The sequence below is a fragment of the Corapipo altera genome, unplaced genomic scaffold (genome assembly GCF_003945725.1).
Source record: "Corapipo altera isolate COAL_440 unplaced genomic scaffold, ASM394572v1 113, whole genome shotgun sequence".
NCBI lineage: Eukaryota > Metazoa > Chordata > Aves > Passeriformes > Pipridae > Corapipo > Corapipo altera.
In genome coordinates this window covers 6,982,897-6,999,328 of record NW_020884895.1, presented here as the reverse complement: position 1 = coordinate 6,999,328, position 16,432 = coordinate 6,982,897, and the positions used below count along the sequence as shown (strand labels likewise).

At 37.4% G+C, this 16,432-nt stretch overlaps 1 protein-coding gene across 1 annotated transcript in view; it reads left to right on the top strand.

Annotated features, from left to right (window-relative positions):
- Positions 1–84: 84 nt before the first annotated feature.
- NLGN1 (neuroligin 1) overlaps positions 85–16,432 on the top strand; it is a 386,460-nt gene continuing 370,112 nt past the window's right edge. Inside the window, exon 1 of the mRNA XM_027647412.1 lies at positions 85–433. The gene's annotated coding sequence lies outside the window, so the exon portion shown is untranslated. The remainder of the gene's footprint in view (positions 434–16,432) is intronic.

Genomic DNA, 16,432 nt, shown 5'->3' with positions numbered 1-16,432 from the left:
TTTTTTTTTTTTTTTCTTTCTTCCTCCTTTCCTTCAAAATCTCCCTGGGAATTTTGTATTTTGCAGGTTTTTGGGTTTTTTTCCCTCCTCTCTTTCTCCCTCTCTCCTTCCTGCTGAGGATACGTTCTGCTTGCCAAGTTTGTAGTGACACCTCTCAGATTCCCCCGCTCCCGGTTTTTTGGATCTATTACAGTGCCCGGTTGTATATAGACATACTGTGGTTTTTTGCCTTTTTTTTTTTTCCCCCCAAGAAAATTGGGATTCTTTGGGAAGCTAATGGATACTGAGGAGGACGATCCTAAAAATCTCCTTTCGAATCTGTAAATGAGGTGTACGAAGAAATTCTTAAATTCAGCCATCAATTTAGCTCCATGTTAAGCACCTCGAAGTATTTATGATTGCAGAGCAGGTGCAAGCAAGGATTAGGAATAAGGTAAGGGAGCTATTTCTGTCTTTGAGGCAGCAGCATTTGCTCAGGGTTATGAGCAGCAGCTTCTCTTCTCTCCTTTTTTTTTTTTTTTTCCCCCCTCCATAGACTCTGAGCCGGTTTATTTGCATTTTTGGTGCTGTTCTCCTGTCCTGCTGAGTCTTTTCTAATATGCCTGATTGCTTTCCATCACTAAAACACACATTCCTTCTCCCTGCCTGCTCTGAATTTGAGAGTTTCTTGACTGTGCACATGCTTTGGCTGTCATTTGGTAACTGCTTAAAACCACCAATCCTCTGTTTAAAATTATTTCTTATCTTGCACTTTCACCACCCAGCAGGATTCCTGAAAAAAAAACCAAATCACCAAACCAATAGAAAACTGCAACACAAAAGATTTTTTTCTTTTTTTTTCAATTTGCCTTTAAAAAGGAGAGAGAAGTAGTTAAAATTCCCCCAGGGAAAACCGAGAGGGGAGGTGGGGGGATATAATAATCAGGTTCTTCCTCTAAAAGCAAATGAACTCCCCTCCCTCTTCCCTCCCTCTCACCAGCAGTTCCCCGGGGCTGAGCCTGATTTCTGGCTCGTGGGGTGCAAGGGGGGAGTGATTCCTAGCGGGTGACTGGGAAGGGAGGGAAGGATCCCCTGCTTCCTTCTGGGATGCTGCAGGCTGCTCTCCATCAGCACGCTTTACTAATTTTTGTTTTATCAGCTCCATTTAGGGATATAAATGGCACGAGCAAGGATATCAATTACCAGCTAACGGCGGCGATAGCCCGTGTTTTATGGGATTTAATGATTTCTCTTGTTTTGAAAAAGCTCTTGTGACGCTAACAATAAAGAACTCCATAAATCATCTAAATGAATTGCGTTCAAGCGAAGGCAATTTTTAGCCTTTTGCTGGGTATCTCCTCGTCCTGATAATTAATTGCACTAGCAGTTGTGAACATGTTTTTGCTAATAAAGGTGCCATTACTAAGAAGTGGCTTTCTTGATATGGGTCCCGTGTTTACTGAACTCCTACAGAGTGCCTTAGCTGTAGATAACTGCTGTCCTCTCCTCTGTAAATACAGGAACAGATCAGATGATTGGGGACTGAGTGTAGTGCATGAACATACCTGTGTGGTGAAGCGACACCTTCCCCAGCACTGGAAAGAGGGAAAACCCATTTAAGAGGCTGCTTCAGTCATTTTTGTTGAAAGCAGGAGGTAATCATCACTTAGGCCTTCTGATTACATGTTTTGATTAAAAGACAAGCAAATGAGGTTGGTTCCTTTTTTTTTCTTTTAATTTTTTTTTTATCTTGATGACTCTATCATCAGCTTTTTAAATCCTCTTAGAAATAAGCAGGAGCTGTGGAGTTCAATCCTTCAGCAGAATATAGCAGTGTTCCTGCAGTGCTGTGAGGAAAGCTCCTCTTTCATGTTATCCTTTTCTGTTGCTTTATTTCCACCTTCAGCTTTCATGATCACATTTTTTTTTTCATCTGTTATTTACAGTTAAGATGTACTGAAAAGGCTGGAATAAAATAATGCTGTTCTCCTTATGGAGGGAAATGTGCTATGAGGAAAGGACTCAAGTTTGGCTGTTCTAACAGAATTGTTAAGCCACAGGGCTTACATTTAATTGAGTTTTCTTTCCACTACCTTTGACAGTCTTTAACATGGTCTGCAACTGGTGATGTAACACACGTATATACATGATATATTATGTATACCATCTTCATGGCTCACTGTGTTTTCAGTTAGAGCCCCATTTAGTGCTGCCCATAAATCATTCACTGTGAAAAAACATCAATCAGAGATTGAACAGGTGCAGGTTCAGTTCACCATACGATGGGGTCAATAGTTGCTGAACATAATACCCTTATATAGATATGCTGAGTCTCTCAGAAATGGTTTCCATGGCTTTTGATTTTTCTTTTTTTCTTTTTATCAGTCTGGTAAGATTGAAATTCTTGTGGCTGCTGAGTAGGCATTTGAGCAAAGTTAATAGAACCAAATCTAAGAAGTTATTTCATGAAATGTATGTAGATTTTAGTGCTTTCTCTGAGCCTCTCTGAAAGGAGTGTTTTATTAGCATGAAGTATTTCAGAGATGCTGAGTTCAGTCACACTCTCCTTATTCAGGCAAAAATTTCCATAGAGTTCATGAATCTTTACATAAAGATGTATTCAATAAGAATTTCTGACTGTGCAATCAGGCAATTTAGATGGTAACTCTGATGCCAATATTTCTCATTTAAAGTTAATTTGTGAGTGTTAGAAAGTTTACTGTTTATGTCCATAAGCTGGACAGGGTCAACGAGTGTTTCCTGTTGTGTCATCAGTACAGCCTCTGTCATTCCCTCTTTGCCAAGGAACAGCTACTCAATGAGAACAGACTTGCATTTGAGCTTTTAAAAAGTCTTTCCTCTGAGCATCAGGAACATTTAGAGAACTGAATTGGTGACTCACTAGGAGGGTTGTCTGTATCCCTTGTTACTGTTCATTATCGCTTATATCTGCTGTGCATTTGAGCATAATCTAGTTCTGGAATTGACAGGCCATTGCTTGAATAAATTCCTTGTTTATTTTCTTGTTTGTTTCTCTATTTGAACATCCTTGTCCCTACACACTGTAATAATGATAATTCCTTAAGCAACTGTGAGTTGCAAGCAAATGCTCAAGTTCATAGGTCAACATAGTGGTTTGTGACTGGGTGCAGCCTGTTGCTGACCGAGGTGAATGGCAAATTAAATCTCCAACCATAATTTCTGATACAGGCACAATGTACTTCCTATTTAGATCTTGCTGTTAAATTAGCTAGAGGAGGGTTTTTTTCAGATGGTACACAGTAATACAGGACCCTTGTACTTTAATCCACAGGATGGGAGTCAGTAATTTTGCAATGGAAAACCAGAGATAGAGTTTTCCACGTGTTCATGCAGTTACTAATAGTACTGTTTGATCATGCTTCAAATTTACTTGAAATCTCATAGTGCTTTTCAGATGTGAGCAGCTACCAAAATCCCAATTATTTCTGATGGAAAGCACCTGAAGTAGGTGACTAATCTGAGGTTGTGCAGTGGTTCAGTAGTCAGATTAAGTACGGGACCCATGGCCTTTGTTGCTCAGTTCTAGGCTGTAGCCACTAGATGGATACGAAACTTCTGCAAAAGTTGCAAATGTTTCTGAGGAAGAAAGATGAATACTTAAAGAGACAAAACTATCGATATCTGGCAGAAATATGCTTCACTGAAAGAAACAGAAGTGTGGATACCAAAATTTACCTACTTTTGATAGTGGTTTTTACAAGTTCCATGAATGATATAGGGTGTCAAATGCTCCTTATGGAGATGCTGGGGCATCAGTTTGGCCTCAGCCAAAGATGCCCAGGTGATGACCTCTCCACTGTATAGAGCAGTGGGACACTCTCAGGGATCTGCCCACTGTCAAACCCCTTCAAGCCATGTGTCCTGCTGGCTGTGTGATCCATCCTGTGAGGTGCAACTCCATCTGAAAGAGCAGGAGGTGCAGAGCACCCAAGTGTGATACGTGGCCAGATTCTGTTACCTTTATGCTCTTACAATCCCAGCAGAGTCAGCAGGATGAGCTCAGTAAAGTACACTGAAGTTGTGACCATTTCATATGGTATTTGTTTTCATTTAGAAATGCCAGAATTAGTGGAAGCTGCTTTCCCAAAGATTTACGTCTAGTACATTGAAACAAACTCTTTCCCAGCTGAAACACTGATGAAAGCATTTCCTCTCTTTCTCAAGCCCAGTAATGTATTGCAGTGTTTCTTTTTTTTTTTTTCCTCTTAGGAGGTTGACTGAAGCATTCAGAGTCTTGCAGACCTCCTCATACCTGCTCTGTCACTTACTTTCGGCAAATTTGCATTTCCTGAGATAGTTTGGACTGAATCAGCTTCTCAGTGCACAGAGTAAGAGCTAAGAGAAATTTCTCCTTGGCTCCACATATTGGTGGTCCAAGCTTTAAGTTGGAACATCTGTCTGTGGAAGTCCATGTGGAGGAGAGGAGTAATTGCCAGAAATCTGCTGTGTCTCCAAACAGTTAAGACAATGGTTTTGCATAAATAAGAATAAGGTTTCACAAGAGACCAATTTTGGTTATGGAAGCAACCAGATTGTTGTGATACCAGATGTGAGGTTGATTTCTGCAACTTTCTAGGAAACAGCAATACTTGTGCATGAGTCTTGTGGGCTGCAGAACTTTTCTGCAAAGTCAGGGAAAAAGAAATTATCCGAAGCCTTTTTAGGTTTTTAAGTATGCATCTACCTCAAGGTTTACTTCCAAAATGAAATTTTGTAGTTTTATCAATGTGAACATAAATCCCACCATGCCCTTTATTTTTTCTTCCCCAAGAGAGAGAAAAGCACTGTGCTTCAGGAGGGGAACTGTGTTTTGGGGGAAGTCTTCAGATACCTTTTTTATGTGGAGGAAGAGGCTGGACAGGTCACCTGCACAGTAGGAAGAGGAGGATGAGAAAGATGAGGGGACTGAAAGTAGGGAGAATGAAGCTAGAAAGAAGACACATATCAAAAAAGATAATATATTGAATTTTGTGATGATAAATTGCAGCTATATTGTTAATCAGTTTCCTAACTTTATATACTGTGAGAAGACTAACTTCAGATCCTGTAAAGAGGGGAGAAATGCTGGGAGACAAAACACTTCTGTTTGTGAATTCCAGTAAAACAATATAAACTCAACTGTAAGCTGTTTTCTTGAGCCTTAGTGACAGAACTGTAATTAGCATAAAATTTCCAAGTACTGGGATAAATAAATACTGGATAGGCTTATTTATTTATTTAGGATTTCATCCATTTCCTACCAAGGGGAACTTTATTATTCAGAAGAAGGAAAGAAGGGGGATTGTATATTGTTCCTCTGAAGTGGGTGGGAGATTTTCTATCCCAGTTGCCAGAAAACAGCACAGGGGGTTTCTGAATTTTGAAACAGAAATTTGAAGTACAAAATTTGTTAATGTTTATACAGTTATTTGTCAGCAATTAGTATTGTTGAAGTTCATTTTAAGGAAATAGGGATATACTTACAGATATTTGTTTTTGACTCACACCTTTTCTTTTGCTCAACAATTATTCAGAATTGTCTTATCTGTTATTTTGATAAAGCATCACCTCTAGCTGAGATATATTTGACTTTATTATAAAAAACCCCTAAACTCCTGAAGTAAAAAAAATTGGGACTGGCTCTAATTAAGCATATTTATTGGACAATTAAAATTAAAAGCAGATGAAGTTTTACTGAAAGACATAGCCAGGTAGAAATTTATATTGAAGTAAAATGAAAGTTAGATGTTAATAAGTTATAGATGAGCTGAGTTCTGAGGTTTTATTATTTGTATGTGTTCCCCAGGCAATCAGGAGGTTCAGCCAAAATTGCAACCTGTATGTGCAAGACACTGCACAAGAAGGTGATGAAATTATAAATACTTTTTGTATTCCAAGGAATTCACTCTACTCTGAGTTCCTATTGCGTGATTTAGCACAGTTGCACTGAGTTTGGATGTTCACAACATTTGAAAGCACCATAAATTGTGAAAGAGCTGGAATACTGTGTGAGAGTGGTCAGAAAGACAAGTTTAGTGTGCCCAGGGAAATAAACATTTGGAGGCACTTCTAAAAAGAAGATCATCAAACACTGCAGAACTTTTCTCATCTTTGGTTGGCTCAGTTAAAGCATATGAGTGTATATTTAGATATATATAGATGCACTGCTCTGTGTGCTACTGCAAATGCATAACAGAAATGGTGTGATGGTCTGGTTCAAACTTCAGTGTGAAAACATAGAGATTGCAGTAATATTATTGGAGTTCATATGTACAACAAAAGTTCTTCATACACAGCTAGTATGTATGAAGAAATAGCATTTCATTTAATCACACAGTGACTTAGTCAAGTTTTGTGTCTTTAATGAATTAATGAGAGATGCATAGTTAACACTACTTTTCCCTGCTATTTCATTTGCTTTTTCTCAAAAAATTCCAAATATAAAAATGTAGATTGACTTTTAGCCTGTTTTGGCATGTTTTAGCCTATGTAGAGACATGGACTATTTGGCAAGTGAAGGTCTAAGTACAGATTGAACAAAATTGAATTATAAATATTACTTTGAAGAACATTAAAGTTACATTAAAGAAAAAGAGATTTTCTGTTGTTTTGGAACATGTTCTGCAACTAACATTTAAGAATGGAACTAACATTTAAAAACATTTTAGAAAATGCAAACACTACTGATTTCGTTGTTCTTTGTTCACATCCATCATTTTACACTCTTGCAAGTCTTGATGTTTTTGCAGATTGTTGCTGAGCTCAAAGTTGACTCTTAACTTTTTCTATTTGAGTAAGTTTGCTGGAGTAATTAAGAGCAAGATCTTGTAGCATTTGGAACCTTGGTGATGGAGAAGGCATGAAAAGGGTTAGTGGTTAGTGTTGTTTTCCATTGACTTCATTCTTGTCCCCAGGTTTTCTCTGTAGTTTTTTTTCTCCTATTTTTTATTTTTTCTGCTTCACCTTATCTAGTTCATCAGAAGGGTGCAGAGGCTCACTGCCACTGGCTGGGGTACAAAGGGGGAGGAGAGCCAATATGGTGGTTTGGATTTTGCTCTCTCATCCTCACTCCTCACCCAGTTGCTGAGGCTCTGATGCAGCAATTAGACTGTGCCAAATTTTTGCAGCATACCCAAAGTCTAAGGCCTTTACTGCTGCTTGTCCACAAGAAAAAAACACTGGGAGCACTTTCAGTCTCATTCCTTTGCTTGGCACTTACATTAAAATGTATTCTGGTACTCAATCTATTTTGTTTTCCCATCCATAAATTGAACTACTACCCTGAGATGCTGTGAGGATTAATGAATGCTTGGACAGCTCACTGCAGATGGAAAAAATACAGCGCTGCCTCTTCAAATCATTATGTATAACCCTGCATAGTTCAAAAGTGAGGAGAATTTGTATAAAGGCTCTGGCAGATGAAGCAAGAAAATATTAAACCTCCTATTAATGGGGGATCCATAGTTCTTTCTTCATCTGACATCTATTCTTGGTTCAGTGACCAGCAGTGCAATGAACAATCCTCTTCTTGTGAGCCTTCCCTTTTGTAATGCCCTTTGAAAATGAGGAGTGTTTGACACGGGGAAATCTTGTTGGACCCCAATGGATGTTGTTCAGCTTTTGTGAAACAGCAATGCTTAATTATTTTCAAGCATGTTTCTTCCAAAATAACAAAGCATAACATAGTATCCCTATGTATATGGGTCTGGCCATTCATAAAATAATTGTTTCTTTAAGAAAAGTAAAATATTTATTATAAACATATATTATAAACATACTTGTGAAAGAAATCAACATTTGTGATGAGAAGTTAGAATCCAGTTAGATTTCTAATACTTTGTTAAAAAGTGTTTAAAATTTCATTTTCTCCTTGGATATAAACATATTTCTCTGAGAATTGCAACTTCCTAGATAGAAAATGATATGCCTCATTTTTTGCACATTTTAAAAATAGCTTTGAATAACTAGGAATATGTAATGAAAATTGTGACACACCTTTCACTGTCATAGAGCTGTGATGAAAACATCCCTGATGCCAACTACTGCAACTCTTCCCCATATTTTATATAGGGTCAAGTAATGTGAAATTCAGAGAATTTCTGTGGTACTACAGCAACTTAATTTCACAGAGAGTGAAAATTCTAGTAGAACTAAAATGAATGTAAATGCCAAGACATGTAATTCTAAGCACAAAAAGTTGAGTTTAGTGTTAGTGCAGCAAGTTACTTGACATTTGGCTGATAATATATTTGAGTTACAGTCTTACTTTAATTCACAAAATATATTTCAAAAATTCAAGCTGATTCTTAATCGAAGCAGTGGGTTATGTGTAAAGCTACCAATAAGTCCTGGCTTATCTTTGGCTGTAAGATACCACATGATGATATCACAGTGAGTAGCGTGGTGCTTTCAGAGCTGTCTCTCTGAAGATAATTTCACTGTTTAACTAAACCTAGTTATGAAAATAAACAATTTCACAGACTATCAAAGCCAGTTTTGCATAATGTTGAGTTTCAATAATCAGATCCTAAACTGAAATGCGGAGAGCAAGGTCTGTTAAATCTGGAGAGCCTCGTTGGTGTCAGCACCAGAGGGAGCCGCTTGCCCAGCTCTTGGCCATGTCACAGCTCAGAGGAAGGAAGGAAGGAACCAACAAAAGGGGACAAGATGGCAAAGAAAAAAGATAACATGATAAACACTGTCCATGCATGAAAAATAGTATTCGAAAGTTGAAGCTGTGTTTGTTGTGTGGATCCTTCTGCCAAATCTGTCATTTTTCTTGCATTGGATGCTCTGAATTTATTACATTCAAATTCTAATCTAGCCATTTTTTTTTCTAGTTGTTGTCTGTGGTGCCATAAAAATAAATTCTGATTTTCAATGACAACTGTAACTTTGGATCTCTATTTATTTAAATACAATATTTACATATGTGACCCTTACATTTGTATTCTTAGTTGTTGTAGTGTGATACCTGGTAGGAATACAGATCATGCTAATTATCTTTGCTCGACTAACATCCCTCTTCTCTTTTTTTCTTAGTAATCCCCTACTTTATATGGCATTAATGTGTATTCTCTTAGAATACTGAGAACTGAAATGTGGGCAATACAATGATTCTGGACTTCATTTGTGAAGTATAATTATTTAAGTAGTTGCGTGCCACTGAAGTTCATAGGTAGAGAAGTTCAGGGCTGAGCTGTGCAAAATGCTGTATTTAGCCATAGTAGAAAACCTCAGAGAAAACCTCCTCCCTTCCAAACCACCTCCCAGAAGCTGGTGCAAAGTGTTGTTAATCTCTTGTACTAGTACAAAGGAGGAGAGAAAGGAAATATTGCCCTTCAAACAAAAGATGACTTAAGCATTTGCTTAACTGTAAGTTATCTGGGGTCATAGAAGCAGCCTCTGACAGAGTGAGAAATTGAACCTGAGCATCTGAAGTCCTTTTCCATCACCTTGTTCGTAAGGTGTTCCTTCTCTTATCCTTACCACAATAAAATGTGACCTCTGTATACTGAAGATAATACTTTTAAAACTAGATTTGTGAGTTCTACTACCACTGTAGTAGAATTCTTATTTACAGGCATGCACACACAGACACATACACACATAAATCCTTTCCTTTGACAGGGGATTTGCTGATAAGGCGGTATAATAGTCCTAAAATCAATTCATGTGGAGGTTCAAAGTTATTAAGCTGTAGCAATTTAAGTGTATTCAGTCTGTCTGCTTAAGAGATTTCCAAGGCAGGTATCTACTCACAGAGTGTGTATGTCTGCACATACACACACATGCATTTTTAGAATGTATATATAAACATATATTTCTAAATAGTTATTTCGAAATCAAAGTTAGGAATTGAGTTTAGCTGAGACTTTGTTGGAATTGAAGCAGCTGAGAAATTTCAGTACTTATAGAGTGGTCTGTCTTTCTTTTACTTGGTAAGAGAAATAAGAAAAACCCAATTTATTTGCTGTTAGGGCCTGAGTGAATAGACATGCTTCATAATTTTACATTTGGACTAAATCTACTAATAAAATTCTTCTGCAGTTCAATATTTCAGAAGTTATACTACCAGATATAAATTGCTAACTAGTTTAGTTTTCAAGTTCCTTCTTTGAGAAAATACAGAACAAAAGTTTGTTTCAACAATGCATTTCCCCTTTTTTTTTTTACAATCTGAAATTGCCTTGATCCTGGATAACGAATCAGCTTTGTGATCAGTAATGGAGGAACTACAGATTTCATTACCCTTTCGATCTTACTGAATTTCAAGAGCTAAAGTTTTCCCACTCAGATACAAAAGAAAGACGTGGTCTTTGACAGTCTTAAAAAAAAAAAAATGAAAAAGAAATCATAACATGAAAGCTGCAAATGTTGCCCTTACTTAGTACTTAGGTCTTTCAAACATACTCTTTCACTCTGTTTGCAAGTTCAGATCCTAAAAGGTTGTCAGAAATGGACCAAACAACCCAAAACAATTGAAAGGCACTCCTTAGTGTGTTTTTAATGTGATTGATTTCATGTTTTTGGTCTTTGATTCGGTCTTTACTTTCTATTTGTTTCAAAGACCAAAACCACATAAACAATTCGTTTAATTTAGCTGTTTGCCTGAAGGACATTTGGATTGGAAATTCCAATAAAAAGTCTTCAGTTTTGTGTCAGGTCAAGTACAGTGTTCTTAAAGCACCATTTGAAACTGTCATACACATTGCACTTTCTCAAAGGCTTTTGCAAATATGTTTTCTAAGCGAGGCTATTTATCCAAGAACCTTCTCTCAGCCAAGCATTCAGAAAGCAGTAGCTGTTGTTTGCATCTCAGAGGAAATTATTTATTACTAAGGCAAAATGACTCTGCACTAACGCACTTCCCTGTGCAGGGTGATATATTAAAATCTGGAGGATTTTGAAAAAAATGAGGGTGGAGTAACTGGGCAGCAGAATGGTACTTGAAATCCAGTCTGTGTAATTGTAAATTGACACACCTTGGTGGAAATGCTCGATACTTAACAGATACTTAACTTGTGGGTTTTCTGGGGGAAGATCTCTAAAGAGGTTGTGGCTTGTTCCTTAAATTAGGGTAGTTCACCCTAATTTAAACAGGGCTGGGAATCATTTGTTATAGCTACAACCAAAACAAGGCAGAGTGATTAAGCTTGTCTGAGGCTTAGCCCAAAGTCCATTGAAATCCATGGAAAACTTCCCATTGATGTCAGTGGTCTTTGGATCACTTTTCAGTAGTTCTGGCAGTACTACATTTCCATTAAATAATGACCTAATGATGAAAAACTCTGCATCTCTGTCCGTGGTATTCCTGTTAAGAAAATTGTTCATTGCTTCCCTTTAAAAGATATCAAGGAAAATTATATGCTCCATTGTTCATCTAGATTGGGAAGGAACCTTCTGATCAACAACACAGTTGCAAAGCTCACACATACTGTTGTCAAAGGGCAAAGTGGACAGGCTTTGTCCTGTGATATGAATGAATACAGGTGACCACGTGATAGCTGAAGCATTTAGATTAAACAAAAGAAATATCTGGAATTTGCTACATACAGGGGTCATCAAATCAAAATTTCAGGCTAGATTTTCTTTCTTTTTTTTTTTTTTTTTTTAAGGCTGGATGATTTTATGACCGTTAATAATATTTGTAGCTCCAGTATGCAAACCAAGATAAGAATAATCAAATCTCATGCTTCAGGGCATAAGCTAATCACCTGCTGGGTTTGGCATAATTGGTTTAGTGCATTGTACTAGGAAGGGAGGTTCACTTTCTCTGAAACTTAGCCACCCTCAGTGAAAGCATTTAAAAGGCCAGAGTTTCCTGATTCCCTTTGACAGCCCTTTTGTCCATACAATGATCTGTAACTAGGGCCAGAGAACCTTAATGTTAGAACCTCATTTTTTGATTTCCTGATTTAAAGCAGTTAGTATGAGTTGCTGCATTTTATGTCACAGAGACTACATATGCATTTAAGGGTTCCTTGATGTTTTTTGCTGATGGAAAAGATGCCAAATGATGTAAGAAACAGACTTGGTGATAAATTGCTGAATAGTGTGTGCAGACACAGACACACACATATTAATTCATGTGTTAAATTACAAAATAATCAATTTATCTATCTGCCCTGGTATCTGGACACAGATAATTGGTTTGATACTTATGAATAACTCGGAAATGTTTACAATGCTTTGCAGGCCCCAAATTAGACAAGTAATAAGTTATAATAGCTATTTGATTAACTCCTTGGCAGTAGAAGTTGGATTTACCTGATATGGGCCTGTTTCTGGCAGTGGATTCACCAGAAACCACCTGCTCGAGAGGATTAATTCTGTAATTGAATCTCTGCTGATGTTAGTGAATGTGTTTTGTTTCCTTAGCCCAGTTTCTCATGGATTCTGGCATGTGGGTGTGGAGCAGGGGAGCATAAACATTTTTCCCTTCCAATCCTTTCAATGAAAGCTGACCATGTCTGCAGTCTGTGCTCTCTAGTGAACAAAGAACATGTTGACACTAGTGTCTTGTTAAAGAGTAGAGTCCCATGCCCTTCAGCAAAATCAGATATAAAGCAACGAGCTACCCTAACCAGAGTTCTCTGGGATGCCCAAAAAACCCTTAACTGATAAGATTCAATTCCATTGATTTTAGAGTAATTTCTGTTGAACTCTATTTGGTTTTTATTGTTAAATTAGATTTGGGGTTTCCCAGACAATGCAATATGTTCTTTGAAGGCAGTTTGCCCTGCAGCTCCACCAATACATTGGATGACAAACTTATATTAGGTTGGTTTATGCTCTAACACTTTGATAGGTGACAGCTTTAGCTGCTACCAGTACTACACTTTAGCTGGACTTTCCCTTCTAGCAGTTTGCTATGAGCACCAACATGTTTTTACCAACAGAAACAAGTTTCAACTAAAAATTTGAGGCTGTAGTTTTCTCCTGGTTTTCAGGATTAAGAGTAAGTGGCTAAAACTTGATGTATTCATATAGTTTATCCTAAAGATCAGGAGAGAGGCAGCAAGTGATAGAGGAGTTCTAAGCCTCCTGAAAGCCTGATGCAGGGCAGTTTCCTTGAAAGTCTCAGGCAGCCCTGCATCATAACATATCACTCAACATGTTCTGGAGCTAATGGTAGATCTGGAGCCTCCTTAGTGCCTCAGCTGAACCTGCAATAAATTGATACCTGTCATTGGCAGGGCGTTTGAGCTCAAACAATCACAGGACTAAGGTTAAAACTCGTGTTGCAGGTTTTCTTCCTTTTGCATACAAGTCAGGATGCTGGCTGATACAGGAATAAGAAAGAAAATATTATTTATTAAGAAAACAACAACAAAAACACAAGCAAGTTCATGATCCGTGTGAAGTCCTTGGATGCAGGCCTGCAGGAAAACCTCTAACACTGATGAAATATATGCAGAAGGTTTTTTTTTTTCCAGATGACACTTTTAATAAAACATTTTCATAATTTCCGCACTGTGGTAATCATTTTATTGCTTTTCTTTATCTGTACCTATTACTGTTCATGGAGTAGCTGCTCAGTTCTGATAACCTAGTGGAAATGCATTCCAAATGTAACTCAACATTTGCAGAATTTCATAAAATTCTCTGAATTTCTACTTCAAAGTACACTGGCACAGTCTACTATGGCTGTTAATAGACATTTTTAGGTTTAGTATTTTGATCTGGAAAGAGTTATTTCATTTCCTGGTGATTTATATGTTTCTTTTCTGAAAGAATTTAGGGGTTTCAAAGTTATCAGTCCATAATTAAGATTTTACAATTAACCCATCACTGTAGTAGCACAGTATTGACCTATGGGATTACAGAGAAAAGCCCTGGATAAAACAATTGGCCTTGCAGAGCCAGACCCAACTGCACAGGCAAGATTTTGCTCAGCATTTCAGCATGAGAAGTTGTTAGCAGATTATACATAAATAACTCTTGAAAGGGAAACCGACCCAGCACAGGAATGTGTTTATCTGTAGGCGTGCTTGCACTGGTTCTTATCCAAAATTTGTCTTTATTCAGTCAACCAGTCCTTTAAACAGGGCCTTTAGTTTCAAAACTGAGACATGGTTTGTACCCTCTCGAGGTGCAGCAGTCACAAAAGAAGGTATTGGAAATGTGTGGAAGTGATAAACATGATCCCCACTGGTCACCACTGATATATTCAGTTGTGCCCTGGGCCCTGTCTTGGGTTGAAATGAATTCATTGTGTGTGTTTTCAGAAGTGAAATACTTTAAAAGTAAGTATAAATTATAAAAATAAGCTTCCACTTGAGCCTGCAGCAGGATGTTAATGATGGTAACGGTAGTTTCTTTCCTATAAGACTCAGAATAAAGTGTTTTCTTGAGCTGACTGTTCTCAGAATATCTTTTTATAAAGCCTTTTGGTCTCTGCTCAAGAGCTCTCTGTTGCCTTAGAGATACTCTTGTATACTGTGTACATGAAATAAACCTAAAGAACTGCCCAGGGATTCTGCCACAGTCTGTATAAAACCACTCATGTCCCACCACAAATGGCTCCAGCTCCTGAAGGTTTGCCAGGCTGATCTTGCCAGGCTACATTGTAGATAAATGGAGGCATTTGTTGTATAGTTTGGAGAAATTAAGAAATTAAGTAGTTATTGTGATCCAGAGGTGAATTGATGGAGATTTGTGGTCTACAGATTTTATTCCCCTCCCCCCCCCGGTTACATTTGCTTTGGTTGGGTGGTAAAAATTCTTTTGTACTTTTTTCTGTATTTTGTTACCTTGGATATAAATTTTTCATAGTTCATGCAGCCATAGAAATACCCAAAGAATAAAGACATAATCTATATGTGCTACTGCCATGATGATGGAAATAATTTGTCATTTTTCTTAATTTTGTTGTTTCCACTAGAACTGCTTTTAAGAAAAAAACCCACCCCTGTAATTTGTGAATAAAACCCTGCTACATTCTCTATCTGTGCAGCTTCACTGACTCTAATGGCACTGCACAAACACACATAAAAGCCACACAGTTATCACACTTATTTTAGCAGTACTCTGGTGCTTTTTCAGACTACCAGACATGATTGTGTATCTTTATTGTCATGATTTGAGGATTGAAGCTCACATTAATACCCGCCTTTCACCCTTAACACCTGACAGCACTCCACAGTAGAGCACAGATGTTCTTACATTCACGTTTTTCAGGTGTGAAAACTAAGTTGCAGGGAGACAGAGAAACTGCTGAAAGTCCCAGAGAGGATGTTATCTAGTGTCCCAAAGAACGTATCTACATATAGGGTCGCATTAAATATGGCATCAACTTCTCAACCCACACTCAGTTCAACACAAGGCAGCTTCAGTGCAAACTGTGCCTTTTCAGTAAATTAAAAGTGAAGTCGGGAAAAATACACATTTAAAGTTTTGACTTTGGCAGGAAAGCCTTGCATTCACACAGTGTTCCTCCATAAAGTATAAGCAGCAGAAATTTTGTAGAAAGAGAAATATAAATATTTTTTCCTCCTTAAAAATTTTTCTTTAGGGTTCTCCCAGGAGATAATGATTTGTGTAAGATTTCTATGACCATATTACTAATAATTTAGGAATCTCAAACATTTATTAAAAATCTTCCATTGATCAAATATGGAATAAAGCTTTTTTTTAATGAAATGAAAAAGGTGTTAAATCTTCCAATGAAATTACAATAGGGCCTGATTCTACCAGGCATCATATCCCCAATCCTTGTATTTTCAGTAAATAAAGAAATTTTTACTATTTTATAGAAGGCTTTGTTTAGTTTTATAAGAAACTCTTTCTGATGTGTAAAGGATTCATTGATTATAAATATTTAAGGACTGTTTCAGCATAGGCACGTGATTCAATGGAAGCACAAAGCTTTTGGCACATAATTAGTGAAATTGTAGTCCAGGTTAGAGAAGTAGTACGTGAGAGTCTTAAGTACTGAACAGACAAAGCCAGTCTGATTCTAATGTAAGTAGCTGCTGTAGTTCTTCCAGGAAGAATCTGTTCTTTGTTTCTCTCTTCTCTTGTGTATGTTTCTGGCTCTTTTATTCTTTTGAGTAAACAGAGTATATGAGAATCTGATTCTCCAAGTGCACATATATAATTTAATTTCTACAAAAAATTTCCCCCTTCCTGGCTCAAAGTTAAATGCATGCATGTATGCAGAATCAAAGCTTTAGATTACAATCAGAAAGTGTAAGTGGGAGTTGGGATCTGGAATGAGTTTTAATCTACTCCTTTTATTTGACCTCACATTTATTTTTAAGCACAAAAATATTTTGCACTTCGAGCAGGCTTGTACTGGAGATATGCAACTCCTCCATTATTTCTGACTGGCCTTATTACAGAAACTGCAGAGAATCTGTTGTTGTATGTGTATGTATGTGCTGCTATTTAACTCTAAATAAACAACTAGAAATTGGAATAAAAATAG